The sequence below is a fragment of the Scyliorhinus torazame genome, chromosome 6 (assembly GCF_047496885.1).
Source record: "Scyliorhinus torazame isolate Kashiwa2021f chromosome 6, sScyTor2.1, whole genome shotgun sequence".
Classification (NCBI taxonomy): Eukaryota; Metazoa; Chordata; class Chondrichthyes; order Carcharhiniformes; family Scyliorhinidae; genus Scyliorhinus; species Scyliorhinus torazame.
This window is the reverse complement of record NC_092712.1, coordinates 263,711,175-263,730,522: the sequence shown is the minus strand read 5'-3', so window position 1 is coordinate 263,730,522 and position 19,348 is coordinate 263,711,175. Positions and strand designations below refer to the sequence as shown.

Below are 19,348 nucleotides of genomic sequence, written 5' to 3'. Positions count from 1 at the left end.
GGTGGACAAAATGGCCACCCCCACGCGTCGTACAGGTCTGGGGTGGTCCAAGATGGCGGCGCCCTTCCTCCCCTCGTGGTGGCCGGGACCCAAAATGGCGGCGTCTGCGGGTCGCACATGGGGCGCTGGAGGGGTTGGGGAGCATTAGGACCTCATCTCTGGGGACAGCGGTGGTCGGGACCCAAGTTGGTAGCGCCGGCGGGTCAGACGTGGGGACGGGGGGGGGGGGGGTTTGGGGGGGCGTTAGAGATGCGCAGAACTCCCTCTTCTCCGGGGAGAGTGGTGGTCGGGACCCAAAGTGGAAGCGCCGGCGGGTCATACGTGGGGACGGGGGGGGTGGTTGGGGAGCGTAAGCGGCGTGCAGGGCTCCCTGTTCTCCCGGGACCGCGGTGGTCGGGACCCAGAGCGGCTGCGCCTGCGGGTCGTACATGGGGCGCTGGGGGGGTTGGGGAGCGTAAACGTCTTGCAGGGCTCCCTGTTCTTCCGGGACAGCGGCGACCTCGCGGGACCGGCACACAACCGCGAAATGGCCCTTTTTCCCGCAGCTCTTGCAGATTGCTGCGCGGGCCGGGCAGCGCTGCCGGGGGTGTTTCGCCTGGCCGCAGAAATAGCAGCGGGCGCCCCCGGTGCGACTTGGCGTTTGGACCGCGCAAGCCTGTGGGGTGTCCGGGGGGGGGGGGTTTGTCGCGACGGGTACGTACGGAGCCCAATGGGCTGCCGTGCGGTCGGGGCCGTAGGCGCAGGTATTACGCGCGGCCACGTCTAGGGAGGCTGCTAGGGCCCGGGCCTCTGAGAGTCCTAGCGACTCTCTTTCTAGAAGTCTTTGGCGGATTTGGGAGGAATTCATACCTGCCACAAAAGCATCGCGCATTAACATGTCCGTGTGTTCATTTGCGTTCACCGAAGGGCAGCTGCAGGCTCGTCCCAAAATCAGCAGCGCGGCGTAGAATTCGTCCATCGATTCTCCGGGACCTTACCGTCTCGTCGCGAGCTGGTAGCGAGCGTAGATTTGGTTAACTGGGCGGACATAGAGACTTTTCAGTGCTGCGAACGCTGTCTGGAAATCCTCCGCGTCTTCGATGAGGGAGAAAATCTCCGTGCTCACCCTCGAGTGCAGGAGCTGTAGTTTTTGGTCTTCTGTGACCCGGCCGGTGGCCGTTCTGAGGTAGGCCTCGAAACAAGTCTGCCAGTGCTTGAAGGCTGCTGCCGCGTTAACTGCGTGGGGGCTGATCCTCAGGCATTCCGGAATGATCCTGAGCTCCATAGTCCTTTTTAGGCACGCTTAATAAATTGTAGCACACAAAGACTCCGTGAGACGAATAGAGTGAAGTCGATGAGGCTTTATTAAGCGTGTCTGTTCCCCCGCAGCTTGATAGTAGAATGGCCTGCAGGGGAGGACTCCGGCTTCTTATACTCCACCTTCAGGGCGGAGCTAGAGGTCAACGGCCAACCAGGACCCGGGATCTGTCAGCCAATGACATTAGGGCTTCCAGTCCCACATGACCCCCAATACATACTACCACAGTGGCACCAGTCCATTGGTTTCGGCACTCGAGCATTGAATGTTTCAGAATGCAGCATTTGTTTCCACAAGGTGTTTGAAAAAGGGATATTCGTCCATGAGCCCTTAATTAGAATGATGATAGATGGCAAATCTGACAGCACATGAGAAAAGTAAGAGGTGTTCTGTTGCAACTAGTAGGCAAATGCTTTGTGCATCTATATTCCTCTCTGTTCCAACCCAGTTGCATAAGCCCATTAGCTATAACGGGGTTGATATGTGTGTCACCAGCAGTAGAACATGGCATTCACTTTAGAAACCAGCACTGTAATTTTTTTGGGACCTTTTATGCAAGTGTGTTGTACCTGGATAGTATTTTTTTGTTATTTTTGTGATTTATAACTGCACTATAATAGGCCTTACTCTGTTAGGTGAATGTAAATCACCCCATGGTACTAACCATGAAGAAGAGCAGGAGAAATTTCTCCAGTATCTCGGGCAATATTTATCCTTCAACCAACACCTAAAATTGATAATGTGGTAATTAATTGAATCTTGCTGTGTGCAAATTGGCTTCTGTGTTTCTTACATTGCAACACTTCAAAAAGCACTTCACTGCTTGGAAAAACACCTTCAAGTCGTGAAAAGCAGCAGACATTTCTTCATATATTTCTCCGTTAATATTGGCGGTCATTTCTAGACCGAATAATGCGTGGAAAATTAGGCAAAGAATTTCTACTGTTGCAGTCCCAATACAGAGAGCCAGAGTGTACACATTGTGTATAAGGGGCCACAAGGTTTGACAGGCCTGGTCTGCAGCTTGCCCAATAGTCTCTGTAAATGGTCACATGAGTGAACGGGTTCAATAATGGACAAGGTGACCTCTGGGCCCAGAGTTGCTGGGGCTCCCTGGGGGTACTTTTTACTTTTCTGTTTCTATTGATTTCGATGACAATCGGGCTGGGGAAGGGGATGGGTGTAAAATGGACTGCTGCCTTGCTATCAGCCATTTCACACTTGCACACAAAGTCAGGTTTGCCCCCCTTGTATGTGCTGCTAAAAAATGGTGAATGATTGTCTCTTTAATGCCAGCAACTTTTACTGAAGCAGTTCGATTGCCCCCAGCTGAGAGAGAAAAAACCCATTTTGTTTTCATATGCACGGTCTTCACATGATAAAACAACTCAAAAACAGAAGCCCCAGTTATCTTTCATCTGCTGAAATTGTGAGGAGGAAATGACGAGGAATAGTTAATTTTAGCACTATAAATAACTCAAGAGTCTCGGCTAGCAGGGCAGCTGCAGACTGTTGCACCAGCTCAAGTGCAGACGTGTTCATGAAGACCTGAATGCCACTTCGGGTAATGTAGTACAGACACTATTGGCCAGCTGTCATGTATAGATCTTGGACTCTTTGCTCTATATTCATGTTTAAGAGCCTTTAATTTATCAGGGAAGTATTGATTGTAAAATAGAGGGAAAAGGCACCTTTGACTTCTAAGCTACCTTGCATCAATTGTTATTTCTTCAATCTAAGACCTCTCTAGGACCTGTATTTAACCCTTTGTGGTAGCGATCGTGGCTTAGTGACATTAACTTAAGCAATGTACCAGCAGGGTAGCTGTGTTTACTCCATGTGATGCACAGAAAATTGTTCTGAGGTTTAGCTTGTTTCCTTAATATTGCCTTCATGTGAGCGATATAGACTTTGCTGGCACATGGGTTTCAAGATTAGATACTCGTATTTGTAAAGAAGTATTGTACAAGAATATACTGCACATTGTGTTCTTCTCGGGCCTGTTTGATACCCTTATCAGCCTTTTACTAAGAATTATTTGAGCAGTTTATTTGTTTGTTGCAATGTGGATGACCAGGCTGATATCATGACCGGTACAGGCTTGGAGGGCCGAAGGGCCTGTTCCTGTGCTATATTTTTCTTTCTTTTTGTTCTTTGTTATATTCTAGTAGGCATTGCAAAGAAGTGTGTCTGCGTATGTGTGCTTGTGTATACGTTGGACTCTTATGGTGCATGCGTACACTTGCAAATTCATGCATTTTACAGCGAAAGGGGCATGTGGCAAGGTGGGCACCTCACCCATCCGCTCCTCCAACCACCGTCTGCCCCACCTGTGTCAGTGACTGTCAGTTGCGAATTGGACTCCTCATTCACCTGAGGACTCGCTTTTTGTGCGGAAGCAAGTCATTCTATATATATATCATCACAGATATAGGTTGAGAGACGATAGATTTTGACCTGAGATGAGGAGGAACTACCTCTCACAAAGGTTGTGAATTTGTGGAACTCGCTGCCCCATAGTGTGGTTGAGCCTGAATAATTAAATGATTTCAAGAAGAAGATAGATATATTTCTGATTTAAAAAAAACCAGGTTAAAGAGATATGAGGAACAGGTGGGGAGGTGGATTTGAGACCAGGAAGAGATCAGCCACGATCTGATTGAATGGCGGAGCAGGTTCGAGGGGCTGAATTGCCGACTTCTACTCCAAATTCCTAAATTCCTATGTTCCTGTCCTCAACTCCGAGAGACTGCCAAAGAAGGAGAAAGATTTGTGCACAAATATATGGGTTCTTTTTAAACAATGATTTGTTCCCAGGACACAAGTGCTACTAGTAAGACCACATTTATTTCATATACCTAGTGGTCTTGGGAAGATAGCAATGGGCCTTCTCTTTGCACCACTGAACCACTTGTGTTGATTGTGGTCTCACAGTGGTATCCACTCAGAAATGCACGGATATTGATTCAGTGAATGTGTGTATATGTACATGCGTGTGCGCGTTTGTGGTACATGCGAACAGGACTATTCTGTCATTCTAGTCCTGATGGTGTCCCAGCAAACTGGTGCAATCATTAAAAATGTCTTGGAAGAGGGATGACTCACTTGATTTCCAACTACCCCTCTGGTGAGTGATTGGTCAAATTCCAGAAGAAATGGGATAAATAACAGAACACTGTCATTTTCTCTGCGGTTTAGCCAATCTACGCTGCAGTCATAGCAGGAGCTTGAGAGAACCCAGGTAGTACTCAGGGCCATTTTTCAGATTATAAGGAGGTATCTTTGGCATATAATTAAATATCTCTCTCATAGATCCCCAATACTACACTGAGATGCAGATGGAGACCATAGAGGATATCAATGGTTCTGGGGTACCCTGCAGGATATAAAACTAAACCATTTAGAGCAAACAGCTCTGGGTTTGATCCCCAGTGTGTGATCAAACAGTTCTTAATCAAGGAGGCAGTGGGGGGACCATAAAACACATCAATGTACCCAGGCGAGGGAATGGAGAAACCAACGAGGTTCTCTTCCTGACCCATTCCTGGCGGTTATGCGGCCATGGGATGTCAGAGCAAAACTGGGCTTGGCACATGAAGACTTCCCTGGTTAAATTATTCACGGACTCTTACTGTTCTTGAACTCCTACATGAAGAGTCGCTCATTCAGTGAGGCACAAACATGACTGCTGGGATGGATAGAACTGTACCCTGATATTAGTTTACAGGAGGAGGGATGATGGAGAAAAAAGAAATAGCACAAAATTTGGGGAAGAATCTTATGAAATGAAGCAGGTTTAAATTATAAGCATTTTAAATCATAGAATCATAGAAAAGTTACATCACAGAAGGAGGCCATTCGGCGCATCTTGTACATGCCAGCCAATGTGTGTGTTTGTCCAATAATGATGAACCAGTTATACTGGGTGTGCTGTCCATGCCTTTTCCAGTCTCTCTACAGGGAATAGCTTTATGTTACAGACATCCTAGCAGGTGCAATAAGTCTCCGGCAGCAGCGTTAACTGGATTTGTAGCCAATTGGTAGCCAATTTTCTACCGTGTCCCATCTTCCTTCCACTGAAGTTCACAGTACGGCAGTTCAAACTCTTTTTGCAGGTTAAATTTCTAGTCTCAGGGTCATGTTTAGTTGGTTTGAAATGAAAGATAATGGCAACATTTTCCAAAATAATGGAAATTCAAAATTGGCGCGGTGAAACATCAGCTGGCGACTTGTTAGGCGTAAGCTGCTGGCTATGATTAATTTTGCTTTGCAGATCTCAATTAATAATAACATTAGAATAGTTAGGAGTTGTACCAGTTAATCACTCTGTCAGTTAAATAGGGCAATCAAGCAATGGTTCATGGTCAGTTTTCGTCATGATTGTTAAGGAATAGCTGACATTTTCTAGAAAGCATCTGTTCTGCAAATTGATGAAGGAGGGTACAAGTATAGCTCTGCTTGTTATTATACCCATGCTCAATAATGATGGAGCCCAGGGCAGCACGGTGGCGCAGTGGGTAGCACTGCAGCCTCACGGCGCTGAGGTCCCAGGTTCGATCCCGGCTCTGGGTCACTGTCCGTGTGGAGTTTGAATGAAATGAAAATGAAAATCGCTTATTGTCACAAGTAGGCTTCAAATGAAGTTACTGTGAAAAGCCCCTAGTCGCCACATTCCGGCGCCTGTTCGGGGAGGCTGGTACGGAGGCATTGCACATTCTCCCCGTGTTTGCGTGGGTTTCGCTCCCACAACCCAAAGATGTGCAGGGTAGGTGGATTGGCGACGCTTAATTGCCCCTTAATTGGAAAAATGAATTGGGTACTCTAAATTTTAAAAAAATAATGATGGAGCCCCAACAAATCATGCTAAAGACGAGGCTGAAGCTTTCACAACCATCTTCAGCCATAAGTGAAGAGTGGATGACCTTTCTCTATGTTTTCGTGAGGAGCCATTCCTCAGCCAATTTGGTTCACTCTACACAATCTCAAGAGCGCGAAGAGCGCGAAGAGAGCATTGGACGCAGGAAAGTCAATTGGGCCCTGAACATATCTTGGTTGTAGTGCTGAAGACTTACTCCAGAACTAGTCATGCGTGTGGTACCAGGTTGTTCCAGTATAGCTTCAACAGAGACATTTACCGAACAAAGTGCCTCGATATGACCAAAGCACGAAGAAATAGGGCAAATCCAGTAAGGCCATTTGCTGCCCATCAGCCTAATCTCAATCATCAACAAAGTGATGAAGGTGTAGTCAACAGTGCAATCAAGCAGCACTTACTCATTGAAGCACAGTTTTGGTTCTGCCAGCACCATTCAACTCCAGATGTTAGCACAGCCTTGCTCCAAATATAGACAAAAGAGCTGAGAGTGATTGCTCTTGACATCAAGGCAGCATTTGGAAGATTGGGGCAGAGAGGAAACTGAGCTGCAGGAGACTTATAGAACTGGAGGAGAGTTGAAGAAGTGGAGGAGAGTTGAAGAAGTGGTGGAGGGTTGGAGAAGTGGAGGAGGGTTTGAGAAGTGGATGAGCGTTGGGGAAGTGGAGGAAGGTTGGAGGAGTGGACAAGGGTTGGGGAAGTGGAAGAGGGTTGGAGAAGTGGGGAAGGGTTGGAGAAGTGGAGAAGGGTTGGAGAAGTGGAGGAGGGTTGGGAAGTGGAGAAGGGTTGGAGACGTTGAGGAGGGCTGGAGAAGTGGATGAGGGTTGGAGAAGTGGAGGTGTGTTTGAGAAGTGGATGAGCGTTGGGGAAGTGGAGGAGGGTTGGAGGAGTGGACAAGGGTTGGGGAAGTGGAAGAGGGTTGGAGAAGTGGGGAAGGGTTGGAGAAGTGGAGAAGGGTTGGAGAAGTGGAGGAGGGTTGGGAAGTGGAGAAGGGTTGGAGAAGTGGAGGAGGGTTGGAGAAGTGGAGAAGGGTTGGAGAAGTGGAGGAGGGTTGGGAAGTGGAGAAGGGTTGGAGACGTTGAGGAGGGCTGGAGAAGTGGAGGAGGGTTGGGAAGTGGAGAAGGGTTGGAGACGTTGAGGAGGGCTGGAGAAGTGGAGGAGGGTTGGGAAGTGGAGAAGGGTTGGAGACGTTGAGGAGGGCTGGAGAAGTGGATGAGGGTTGGAGAAGTGGAGGAGTGTTTGAGAAGTGGATGAGCATTGGGGAAGTGGAGGAGGGTTGGAGAAGTGGACAAGGGTTGGGGAAGTGGAGAAGGGTTGGAGAACTGGAGGAGGGTTGGAGACGTTGAGGAGGGTTGGGAAGTGGAGAAGGGCTGGAGAAGTGGATGAGGGTTGGAGAAGTGGAGGAGGGTTGGGAAGTGGAGAAGGGCTGGAGATGTTGAGGAGGGCTGGAGAAGTGGAGGAGGGTTGGGAAGTGGAGAAGGGTTGGAGACGTTGAGGAGGGCTGGAGAAGTGGATGAGGGTTGGTGACGTTGAGGAGGGTTGGAGACGTTGAGGAGATGGAATTTCAGGACACATGGTTTTGGCAGCTGAAGGCATTGCCACCAATGGAGGGGATGCTTAAGAGACCAGAATTCAATAAGCACAGATATCTTCTGAGCTTGTAGGTCTGGAGGAGATTACAGAGGTACGGAGCAGAGAGGCCATTTGGGATGAGGAATCTATTGCCAAGTCATTGCTTAACAAGGAGCCAATGCGATCTGGGGTGATGATATTTAAAATTCATTTCGAGGATGCGGGTGTGGCTGTCTAGGCCAGCATTTATTTTCCATCCCTAATTGAACTTGAGAGTTGGTGGTGAGCTGCCCTCTTGAACCTCGAACTTCATGAGGTGTAGGTACACTCACAATGCTGTTAGAGAGGGAGTTCCAGGGTTCTGACCCAGCGACGGTGAAGGAATGGCAATGTATTTCTAAGTCAAGATGCTGAGTGGCTTGGAGGGGGACTATTAGGTGGTGGTGTGCCCATTGATGTGTTGGGTGTTCTGGATCACATACAGGTCACCAACACTTGAAGTAGTGCAACACTATTTTATTCAAAGGTTACCTATTTAAACATACTTGAACTGTGGGTAAATACGATACCAGCTTTAACTAAAGACCTTTGCCTTGTCCTAACCAGTTGATGCACTCAGCACATGGTGAATGTCTGTGTTGCAGGCTGTGAGCTCTGTGCTCCTTGCTAGCTGCTACTCGAATGAGCGGTAACTCTGATGCCCCCTGTCTTTATAGTGCGTGTGCTCTAACTGGTGATTGGCTGCGGTGTTGTGTATGTTGATTGGTCACACTGTGTGTCCATCAGTGTGTGTCTGCACCATGATATACTGGTGTATATTATGACACCCATGTGTCGGCTTTCCCTCTCCTATGTTTGTAACGGTCATGGATTTGGAAGGCACTGCCTGAGGAGCCTTGGTGATTTCCTGCAGTACATCTTGTAGATGGTACGCAATGCTGTCATTGTGCACTGGAGATGGAGGGAGTGAATGTGCTGCCAGTCCCAGGAGAGTGCTGAAAGCAGCCATCTAAATTTGGGTTTTAAAGCCAGGAATCACAAAATGGAACTGCAGAGTTTTGAAGTCTAGTGAAAAATTAATTGGTGTGATGAACCCTGATTTCAATACAGTGAGGAGGAAGTGTGTACTGATCAGTTTATGTTGCAGCTTCAATCAAACCAGAGCCATGATCAGCACTGACAAGGGAGCAAGAGGAAACAGTGCTTTGGGCAGAGGAAACAGGGCTCTTAGATAAGTAAATGGTTGGGGTCAGTTAGCACACGTGGCTGGTTTGCGATGCAGAGTGAGGCCAGCAGAGCGGGTTCAATTCCCTTACCGGCTGAAGTTATTCATGAAGGGCCTGCCTTCTCAAGCTTGCCCCTCACCTGAGGTGTGACAATCATACGGTGAAATCACCAAAAGGGGGGAGTGCAGTCTATGGTCCTCTGGGACTTCATTTCAAGTATATGAATGCATATGCGATTTGGATTATGTGAACAAGAGAAACAAATCAGCATTTGAAATACAAAGTGGTACTTGTTAAGGAGAAAGGAGTGACAGCACACATATATAACGGGAATAGGTGAGGTGTGACTGTGAGGCCGAGAGAGTGGTATTCATTACATTAGTTGGTGCTAATGAAAATCGAAATCTCTCAAGACAAATGTTAGGTACAGAATAAGAAAAGCCTTTCATGAATTTTTATCCTCTCCTGTTATGAGTCAGCTGATCTAGTCACTAACATTTGAACTCAATTAGCAACCACAGATAAATCCATTCCTCACATGCTATGAGGTTAGGATGCAATGATATTATACAATAAGATCAAAGACTCACATACAATAGTAATGATCTCTACCTTGTTTACACTTCACTAATTAAAAAATCAGTATCACAGGCCAGGTGGAGATCTGCAGAATTGTGCTCGACTCTAAGAGGTTTTCAAGTTAATTGTCATGAAGGTGCACATGTGCCGGTCTACATTGTGGATGGAACTCATTCCTGCTTCCAATTGCACTACTCACTGGCACTTCAACCATCTCTGTACACTCCTCCACTTCCGCAAACTTCCTCCACTTCTCCAACACTCCTCCACTTCCGCAAACTTCCTCCACTTCTCCAACACTCCTCCACTTCCGCAAACCTCCTCCAGTTCTCCAACACACCCCCACTTCCGCAAACCTCCTCCAGTTCTCCAACACACCCCCACTTCCGCAAACCTCCTCCAGTTCTCCAACACACCTCCACTTCCGCAAACCTCCTCCAGTTCTCCAACACACCTCCACTTCCGCAAACCTCCTCCACTTCTCCAACACTCCTCCACTTCCGCAAACCTCCTCCAGTTCCCCAACACTCCTCCAATTCCTCAAACCTCCTCCAGTTCTCCAACACTCTTCCACTTCCGCAAACCTCCTCCAGTTCTCCAACACACCTCCACTTCCGCAAACCTCCTCCAGTTCTCCAACACACCTCCACTTCCGCAAACCTCCTCCACTTCTCCAACACTCCTCCACTTCCGCAAACCTCCTCCAGTTCCCCAACACTCCTCCAATTCCTCAAACCTCCTCCAGTTCCCCAACACTCCTCCAATTCCTCAAACCTCCTCCAGTTCTCCAACACTCCTCCACTTCCGCAAACCTCCTCCAGTTCTCCAACACTCCTCCACTTCCACAAACCTCCTCCAGTTCTCCAACACTCCTCCACTTCCGCAAACCTCCTCCAGTTCTCCAACCCTCCTCCAATTCCGCAAACCTCCTCCATTCTCCAACACTCCTCCACTTCCACAAACCTCCTCCATTCTCCAACCCTCCTCCAATTCCACAAACTTCCTCCAGTTCTCCAACACTCCTCCACTTGCACAAACCTCCTCCATTTCTCCAACCCTCCTCCAATTACACAAACCTCCTCCATTCTCCAACACTCCTCCAATTCCACAAACCACCTCCATTTCTCCAACACTCCTCCACTTCCACAAACCTCCTCCATTCTCCAACCCTCCTCCAATTCCACAAACCTCCTCCAGTTCTCCAACACTCCTCCAATTCCACAAACCTCCTCCAGTTCTCCAACCCTCCTCCACTTCCACAATCCTCCTCCAGTTCTCCAACACTCCTCCACTTCCACAAACCTCCTCCACTTCCACAAACCTCCTCCAGTTCTCCAAACCTCCTCCAATTCCACAAACTTCCTCCAGTTCCCCAACCCTCCTCCACTTCCGCAAACCTCCTCCAGTTCTCCAACCCTTCTCCAATTCCACAAACCTCCTCCAGTTTTCCGACACTCTTCCACTTCCGCAAACCTCCTCCAGTTATCCAACCCTCCTCCACTTCTCCAACACACCTCCACTTCCACAAACCTCCTCCATTCTCCAACCCTCCTCCAATTCCACAAACCTCCTCCAGTTTTCCGACACTCTTCCACTTCCGCAAACCTCCTCCAGTTATCCAACCCTCCTCCACTTCTCCAACACACCTCCACTTCCGCAAACCTCCTCCAGTTCCCCAACCCTCCTCCAATTCCACAAACCTCCTCCAGTTCTCCAACACTCCTCCAATTCCACAAACCTCCTCCAGTTCTCCAACCCTCCTCTACTTCCACAATCCTCCTCCAGTTCTCCAACACTCCTCCACTTCCACAAACCTCCTCCACTTCCACAAACCTCCTCCAGCTCTCCAAACCTCCTCCAATTCCACAAACCTCCTCCAGTTCTCCAAACCTCCTCCAATTCCACAAACCTCCTCCAGTTCCCCAACCCTCCTCCACTTCCGCAAACCTCCTCCAGTTCTCCAAACCTGCTCCAATTCCACAAACCTCCTCTAGTTCTCCAACCCTCCTCCAATTCCACAAACCTCCTCCATTCTCCAACACTTTTCCACTTCCACAAACCTCCTCCAGTTCTCCAACCCTCCTCCACTTCCGCAAACCACCTCCAGTTCTCCAACACTCCTCCAAATTCCACAACATCCTCCAGTTCCCCAACCCTCCTCCACTTCCTCAAACCTCCTCCATTCTCCAACCCTCCACCAATTCCACAATCCTCCTCCAGTTCTCCAACCCTCCTCCACTTCCGCAAACCTCGTCCAGTTCTCCAAACCTCCTCCAATTCCACAAACCTCCTCCATTCTACAACCCTCCTCCAGTTCCACAAACCTCCTCCATTCTCCAACACTCCTCCACTTCCGCAAACCTCCTCCAGTTCTCCAACCCTCATCCACTTCCACAAACCTCCTCCATTCTCCAACATTCCTCCACTTCCACAAACCTCCTCCATTCTCCAACCCTCCTCCAATTCCACAAACTTCCTCCAGTTCTCCAACACTCCTCCACTTGCACAAACCTCCTCCATTTCTCCAACCCTCCTCCAATTACACAAACCTCCTCCATTCTCCAACACTCCTCCAATTCCACAAACCACCTCCATTTCTCCAACACTCCTCCACTTCCACAAACCTCCTCCATTCTCCAACCCTCCTCCAATTCCACAAACCTCCTCCAGTTCTCCAACACTCCTCCAATTCCACAAACCTCCTCCAGTTCTCCAACCCTCCTCCACTTCCACAATCCTCCTCCAGTTCTCCAACACTCCTCCACTTCCACAAACCTCCTCCACTTCCACAAACCTCCTCCAGTTCTCCAAACCTCCTCCAATTCCACAAACGTCCTCCAGTTCCCCAACCCTCCTCCACTTCCGCAAACCTCCTCCAGTTCTCCAACCCTTCTCCAATTCCACAAACCTCCTCCAGTTTTCCGACATTCTTCCACTTCCGCAAACCTCCTCCAGTTATCCAACCCTCCTCCACTTCTCCAACACACCTCCACTTCCACAAACCTCCTCCATTCTCCAACCCTCCTCCAATTCCACAAACCTCCACCAGTTTTCCGACACTCTTCCACTTCCGCAAACCTCCTCCAGTTATCCAACCCTCCTCCACTTCTCCAACACACGTCCACTTCCGCAAACCTCCTCCAGTTCCCCAACCCTCCTCCAATTCCACAAACCTCCTCCAGTTCTCCAACACTCCTCCAATTCCACAAACCTCCTCCAGTTCTCCAACCCTCCTCTACTTCCACAATCCTCCTCCAGTTCTCCAACACTCCTCCACTTCCACAAACCTCCTCCACTTCCACAAACCTCCTCCAGTTCTCCAAACCTCCTCCAATTCCACAAACCTCCTCCAGTTCTCCAAACCTCCTCCAATTCCACAAACCTCCTCCAGTTCCCCAACCCTCCTCCACTTCCGCAAACCTCCTCCAGTTCTCCAAACCTGCTCCAATTCCACAAACCTCCTCTAGTTCTCCAACCCTCCTCCAATTCCACAAACCTCCTCCATTCTCCAACACTCTTCCACTTCCACAAACCTCCTCCAGTTCTCCAACCCTCCTCCACTTCCGCAAACCACCTCCAGTTCTCCAACACTCCTCCAAATTCCACAACATCCTCCAGTTCCCCAACCCTCCTCCACTTCCTCAAACCTCCTCCATTCTCCAACCCTCCACCAATTCCACAATCCTCCTCCAGTTCTCCAACCCTCCTCCACTTCCGCAAACCTCCTCCAGTTCTCCAAACCTCCTCCACTTCCGCAAACCTCCTCCAGTTCTCCAACCCTCCTCCAATTCCACAAACCTCCTCCATTCTACAACCCTCCTCCAGTTCCACAAACCTCCTCCATTCTCCAACACTCCTCCACTTCCGCAAACCTCCTCCAGTTCTCCAACCCTCATCCACTTCCACAAACCTCCTCCATTCTCCAACCCTCCTCCAGTTCCACAAACCTCCTCCAGTTCTCCAACCCTCCACCAATTCCACAATCCTCCTCCAGTTCTCCAACCCTCCTCCACTTCCGCAAACCTCCTCCAGTTGTCCAACACTCCTCCACTTCCACAAACCTCCTCCATTCTCCAACCCTCCTCCACTTCCGCAAACCTCCTCCAGTTCTCCAACCCTCATCCACTTCCACAAACCTCCTCCATTCTCCAACCCTCCTCCAGTTCCACAAACCTCCTCCAGTTCTCCAACCCACCTCCAATTCCACAAACCTCCTCCAGTTCTCAAACACTCCTCCACTTCCGCAAACCTCCTCCAGTTGTCCAACACTCCTCCACTTCCACAAACCTCCTCCATTCTCCAACCCTCCTCCAATTCCACAAACCTCCTCCATTCTCCAACACTCCTCCACTTCCGCAAACCTCCTCCAGTTCTCCAACCCTCATCCACTTCCACAAACCTCCTCCATTCTCCAACCCTCCTCCAGTTCCACAAACCTCCTCCAGTTCTCCAACCCTCCTCCAATTCCACAAACCTCCTCCGGTTCTCCAACCCTCATCCACTTCCACAAACCTCCTCCATTCTCCAACCCTCCTCCAGTTCCACAAACCTCCTCCACTTCCGCAAACCTCCTCCAGTTGTCCAACACTCCTCCACTTCCACAAACCTCCTCCATTCTCCAACCCTCCTCCAATTCCACAAACCTCCTCCAGTTCTCCAACACTCCTCCACTTCCGCAAACCTCCTCCAGTTGTCCAACACTCCTCCACTTCCACAAACCTCCTCCATTCTCCAACCCTCCTCCAGTTCCACAAACCTCCTCCATTCTCCAACCCTCCTCCAGTTGCACTGGAGGAGGTTTGCGGAAGGGGAGGAGGGTTAAAGAACTGGAGGAGGTTTACGGAAGTGGAGGAGCATTGGAGAACTCGAGGAGGCTTGCGGAAGTGGAGGAGTGTTGGAGAACTGGAGGAGGTTTGTGGAATTGGAGGAGTGTTGGAGAACTGGAGGAGCTTTGCGGAAGTGGAGCAGGGTTGAAGAATTGGAGGAGGTTTGTGGAACTGGAGGGGTGTTGGAGAACTGGAGGAGGTTTGTGGAATTGGAGGAGGTTTGGACAACTGGAGGAGGTTTGCGGAAGTGAAGGGGTGTTGCAGAACTGGCGGAGGTTTGCGGAAGTGGAGGAGGGTTGGAGAATAGGAGGAGGTTTGCGGAAGTGGAGGTGGGTTGCGGAACTGGAGGAGGTTTGCGGAATTGGAGGAGGGTTGGAGAACTGGAGGAGGTTTGTGGAATTTGGAGAGTTGGAGAACTGGAGGAGGTTTGCGGAAGTGGAGGAAAGTTGGAGAAATGGAGGACGTTGTGGCATTTGGAGGGTTGGAGGACTGGAGGAGATTTGAGGAATTGGAGGAGTGCTGGAGAACTGGAGGAGGTTTGCGGAGATGGAGGAGGGTTGAAGAACTGGAGGAGGATTGTGGAAGTGGAGGAGGATTGTGGAAGTGGAGGAGGGTTGGAGAACTGGAGGACGTTGTGGAATTTGGAGGAGGGTTGGAGAACTGGAGGAGGTTTGCGGAAATGGAGCAGTGTCAGAGAACTGGAGGACGTTTGCGGAAGTGGAGGAGTGTTGGAGAAGTGGAGGAGGTTTGCGGAAGCAGAGGAGTGTTGGAGAACGGGAGGAGGTTTGCGGAAGTGGAGGAGTGTTGGAGACCTAGAGGAGGTTTGTGGAAGTGGAGGAGTGTTGGAGAACTGGAGGAGGTTTGCGGAAGTGGAGGAGTGTTGGAGACCTGGAGGAGGTTTGTGGAAGTGGAGGAGTGTTGGAGAACTGGAGGAGTTTTGCGGAAGTGGAGGAGTGTTGGAGAATGGAGGAGGTTTGAGGAATTGGAGGAGGGTTGTAGAACTGGAGGAGGTTTGCGGAAGTGGAGGAGGGTTGGAGAATGGAGGAGGTTTGTGGAATTGGTGGAGGGTTGGAGAACTGGAGGAGGTTTGTGGAAGTGGAGGAGGGTTGGAGAACTGGAGGAGGTTTGCGGAAGTAGAGGACGGTTGGAGAACTGGAGGAGGTTTGCGGAAGTAGAGGACGGTTGGAGAACTGGAGGAGGTTTGCGGAAGTAGAGGACGGTTGGAGAACCCGAGGAGGTTTGCGGAAGTGGAGGAGTGTTGGAGAACTGGAGGAGGTTTATGGAAGAGGAGGCGGTTTGGGGAACTGGAGGAGGTTTGCGGAAGTAGAGGACGGTTGGAAAACTGGAGGAGGTTTGCGGAAGTAGAGGACGGTTGGAGAACCCGAGGAGGTTTGCGGAGGTGGAGGAGTGTTGGAGAACTGGAGGAGGTTTATGGAAGAGGAGGAGGTTTGCGGAAGTGGAGGAGTGTTGGAGAACTGGAGGAGGTTTATGGAAGAGGAGGAGGTTTGGGGAACTGGAGGAGGTTTGCGGAAGTAGAGGATGGTTGGAGAACTGGAGGAGGTTTGTGGAATTGGAGGAGGGTTGGAGTACTGGAGGACGTTTTGCGGAATTGGAGGAGTGTTGGAGAACTGGAGGAGGTTTGCGGAAGTGGAGGAGGGTTGGTGAATGGAGGAGGTTTGTGGAATTGGTGGAGGGTTGGAGAACTGGAGGAGGTTTGTGGAAGTGGAGGAGAGTTGGAGAACTGGAGGAGGTTTGCGGAAGTAGAGGACGGTTGGAGAACCCGAGGAGGTTTGCGGAAGTGGAGGAGTGTTGGAGAACTGGAGGAGGTTTATGGAAGAGGAGGAGGTTTGGGGAACTGGAGGAGGTTTGCGGAAGTAGAGGATGGTTGGAGAACTGGAGGACGTTTCTGGAATTGGAGGAGTGTTGGAGAACTGGAGGAGGTTTGTGGAATTGGAGGAATGTTGGAGAACTGGAGGAGGTTTGGGGAAGTGGAGGAGTATTGGAGAACTGGAGGAGGTTTGTGGAATTGGAGGAATGTTGGAGAACTGGAGGAGGTTTGGGGAAGTGGAGGAGTATTGGAGAACTGGAGGAGGTTTGTGGAATTGGAGGAGGGTTGGAGAACTGGAGGACGTTTGGGGAAGTGGAGGAGTGTTGGAGAACTGGAGGAGGTTTGTGGAATTGGGGGAGGGTTGGAGAACTGGAGGACGTTTGGGGAAGTGGAGGAGTGTTGGAGAACTGGAGGAGGTTTGTGGAATTGGGGGAGGGTTGGAGAACTGGAGGACGTTTGGGGAAGTGGAGGAGTGTTGGAGAACTGGAGGAGGTTTGCGGAAGTGGAGGAGTGTTGGAGAATGGAGGAGGTTTGTGGAATTGGAGGAGGGTTGGGGAACTGAGGAGGTTTGCGGAAGTGGAGGAGTGTTGGAGAATGGAGGAGGTTTGTGGAATTGGAGGAGGGTTGGAGAACTGGGGGAGGTATGTGGAACTGAAGGAGCGTTGGGGTACTGGAGGAGGATTGGGGAAGTGGAGGTGTGTTGGAGAACTGGAGGAGGTTTGCGGAAGTGGAGGAGTGTTGGGGAACTGGAGGAGGTTTGCGGAAGTGGAGGAGTGTTGGAGAACTGGAGGAGGTTTGCGGAAGTGGAGGAGTGTACAGAGATGGCAGAAGTGCCAGTGAGTAGTGCAATTGGAAGCAGGAATGAGTTCCATCCACAATGTAGACCAGCACATGTGCACCTTCATGATAATTAACATGAAAACCTCTTAGAGTCAAGCACAATTGTGCAGATCTCCACCTGGCCTGTGATACTGATTTTTTAATTAGTGATGTTTAAATAAGATAAAGATCATTACTATTAGGTGTGAGTCTTTGATCTTACTGTATAACCTCATTGCATCCTAACCTCATAGCATGTGAAGAATTAATTTATCTGTGGTTGCTAATTGAGTTCAAATGTCAGTGACTAGATCAGCTGACTCATAACAGGAGAGGATGAAAATTCATGAAAGGTTTTTCTTATTCTGTAGCTAACCTTTTATGTCGCAGGCATTTCGATTTTCATTAACACCAACTGATGTATGAATGCCACTCTCCAGATCTCACAGTCACACCTCAACCTGTTCCCGTTATATATGTGTGCAGTCACTCCTTTCTCCTTAATAAGTATTACTTTGTATTCCAAATACGGATTTATTTCCCTTGCTCACAGAATCCACATCACATAAACATTTATACAAGTTCCAGAATGGTCTTATTAGCGACAGACAGCATGGTTTTGTACGAGGGAGGTCATGTCTCACTAATTTGATTGAATTTTTTGAGCAGCTGACAAAAATGATTGATAAGGGAAGGGCTGTGGATGTTGTCAGCATGGACTTTAGTAAAGCATTTGATAAGGTCCCTCATGGCAGGCTGGTGCAAAAGATTAAATCACATGGAGTCAGGGGTGAACTAGCTGGATGGATTCAGAATTGGCTTGGCCATAGAACACAGAGGGTATCAGTGGGAGGGTGTTTTTCCGAATCGAGGTCTGTAACTAGTGGTGTTCCGCAGGGATCAGTTCTGGGACCTCTGCTCTTTGTAATATATATAAATGACTTGGAGGAAAACATAGCGGCTCTGATTAGCAAGTTGACGGATGATACTAAGTTTGCAGGAGTTGCGGATAGTGATGAAGATTGTCAGAGAATACAACAGGATATGGATAGGCTGCAAAATTGGGCAGAGAAATGGCAGATGGAATTTAACCCGGACAAATGCGAGGTGATGCATTTTGGTAGATCCAATTCAGATGGGAGCTATGAAACAAATGGCAGAACCATCAGGAGCGTAGAGCCATAGAGAGATCTGGGCGTGCAGCTCCACAGATTCTTAAAAGTGGCAGCACAGGCAGAAATGGTGGTAAAGAAAGCATATGGCATGCTTGCCTTAGGACGGGGTATCGAGTATAAAAGCTCAAAAATTATGTTCCAATTATATAGAACGTTGTTAGGCCACATTTGGAATACTGTGTCCAATTCTGGTCAACCGCACCACCAGAAGGACATGGAGGCTTTAAGAGAGAGTACAGAAAAGGTTAACCAGGATGTACCTGGTATGAAGGGTATTAGCTGTGAGGAGAGATTGAATAAACTGAGATTGTTCTCCCTGGAGAGATGGAGGCTGAGGGGGCAACCTGATAGAAGTTTATAAAATTATTAGGGGTATAGATAGGGTGAACAGTTGGAGGCTTTTTCCCAGGGCGGAAATGACAGTTACAAGGGGCACATGTTCAAGGTGAGGGGGGATAGGTTCAGTGGAGATGTGCGGGGGGAGTTTTACACAGAGGGTGGTGGTGGCCTGGAATGCACTGCCAAGTGAGGTGGTTGAGGCAGATACGTTAGTGACCTTTAAGACTTATCTGGACAGGCACATGAACAGACGGGGTATTGGATTGGATTGGATTGGATTTGTTTATTGTCACGTGTACTGAGGTACAGTGAAAAGTATTTTTCTGCGAGCAGCTCAACAGGTCATTAAGTACATGAGAAGAAAAGGGAATAAAAGAACATACATAATAGGGCAACACAACATATACAATGTAACTACATAAACACTGGCATCGGATGAAGCATACAGGGTGTAGTGTTAATGAGGTCAGTCCATAAGAGGGTAATTTAGGAGTCTGGTGACAGTGGGGAAGAAGCTGTTTTTGAGTCTGTTCGTGCGTGTTCTCAGACTTCTGTATCTCCTGCCCGATGGTAGAAGTTGGAAGAGTGAGTAAGCCGGGTGGGAGGGATATTTGATTATGCTGCCCGCTTTCCCCAGGCAGCGGGAGGTGTAGATGGAGTCAATGGATGAGAGGCAGGTTCGTGTGATGGACTGGGCGGTGTTCACGACTATCTGAAGTTTCTTGCGGTCCTGGGCCGAGCAGTTGCCATACCAGGCTGTGATGCAGCCCGATAGGATGCTTTCTGTGGTGCATCTGTAAAATTTGGGAAGGGT

The 19,348-nt window shown here is 49.3% G+C and overlaps 1 protein-coding gene across 5 annotated transcripts in view; it reads left to right on the top strand.

Annotated features, from left to right (window-relative positions):
* ripor2 (RHO family interacting cell polarization regulator 2) overlaps positions 1-19,348 on the top strand; it is a 399,549-nt gene that overhangs the window by 244,097 nt on the left and 136,104 nt on the right. Inside the window, exon 1 of one of the 5 annotated variants that reach the window (XM_072509640.1) lies at positions 2,804-2,861. The exons of the other annotated variants lie outside the window; for them this stretch is intronic. The gene's annotated coding sequence lies outside the window, so the exon portion shown is untranslated. Of the gene's footprint in view, positions 1-2,803; positions 2,862-19,348 lie in introns of those variants that run through there. 5 annotated transcript variants of the gene reach the window in all.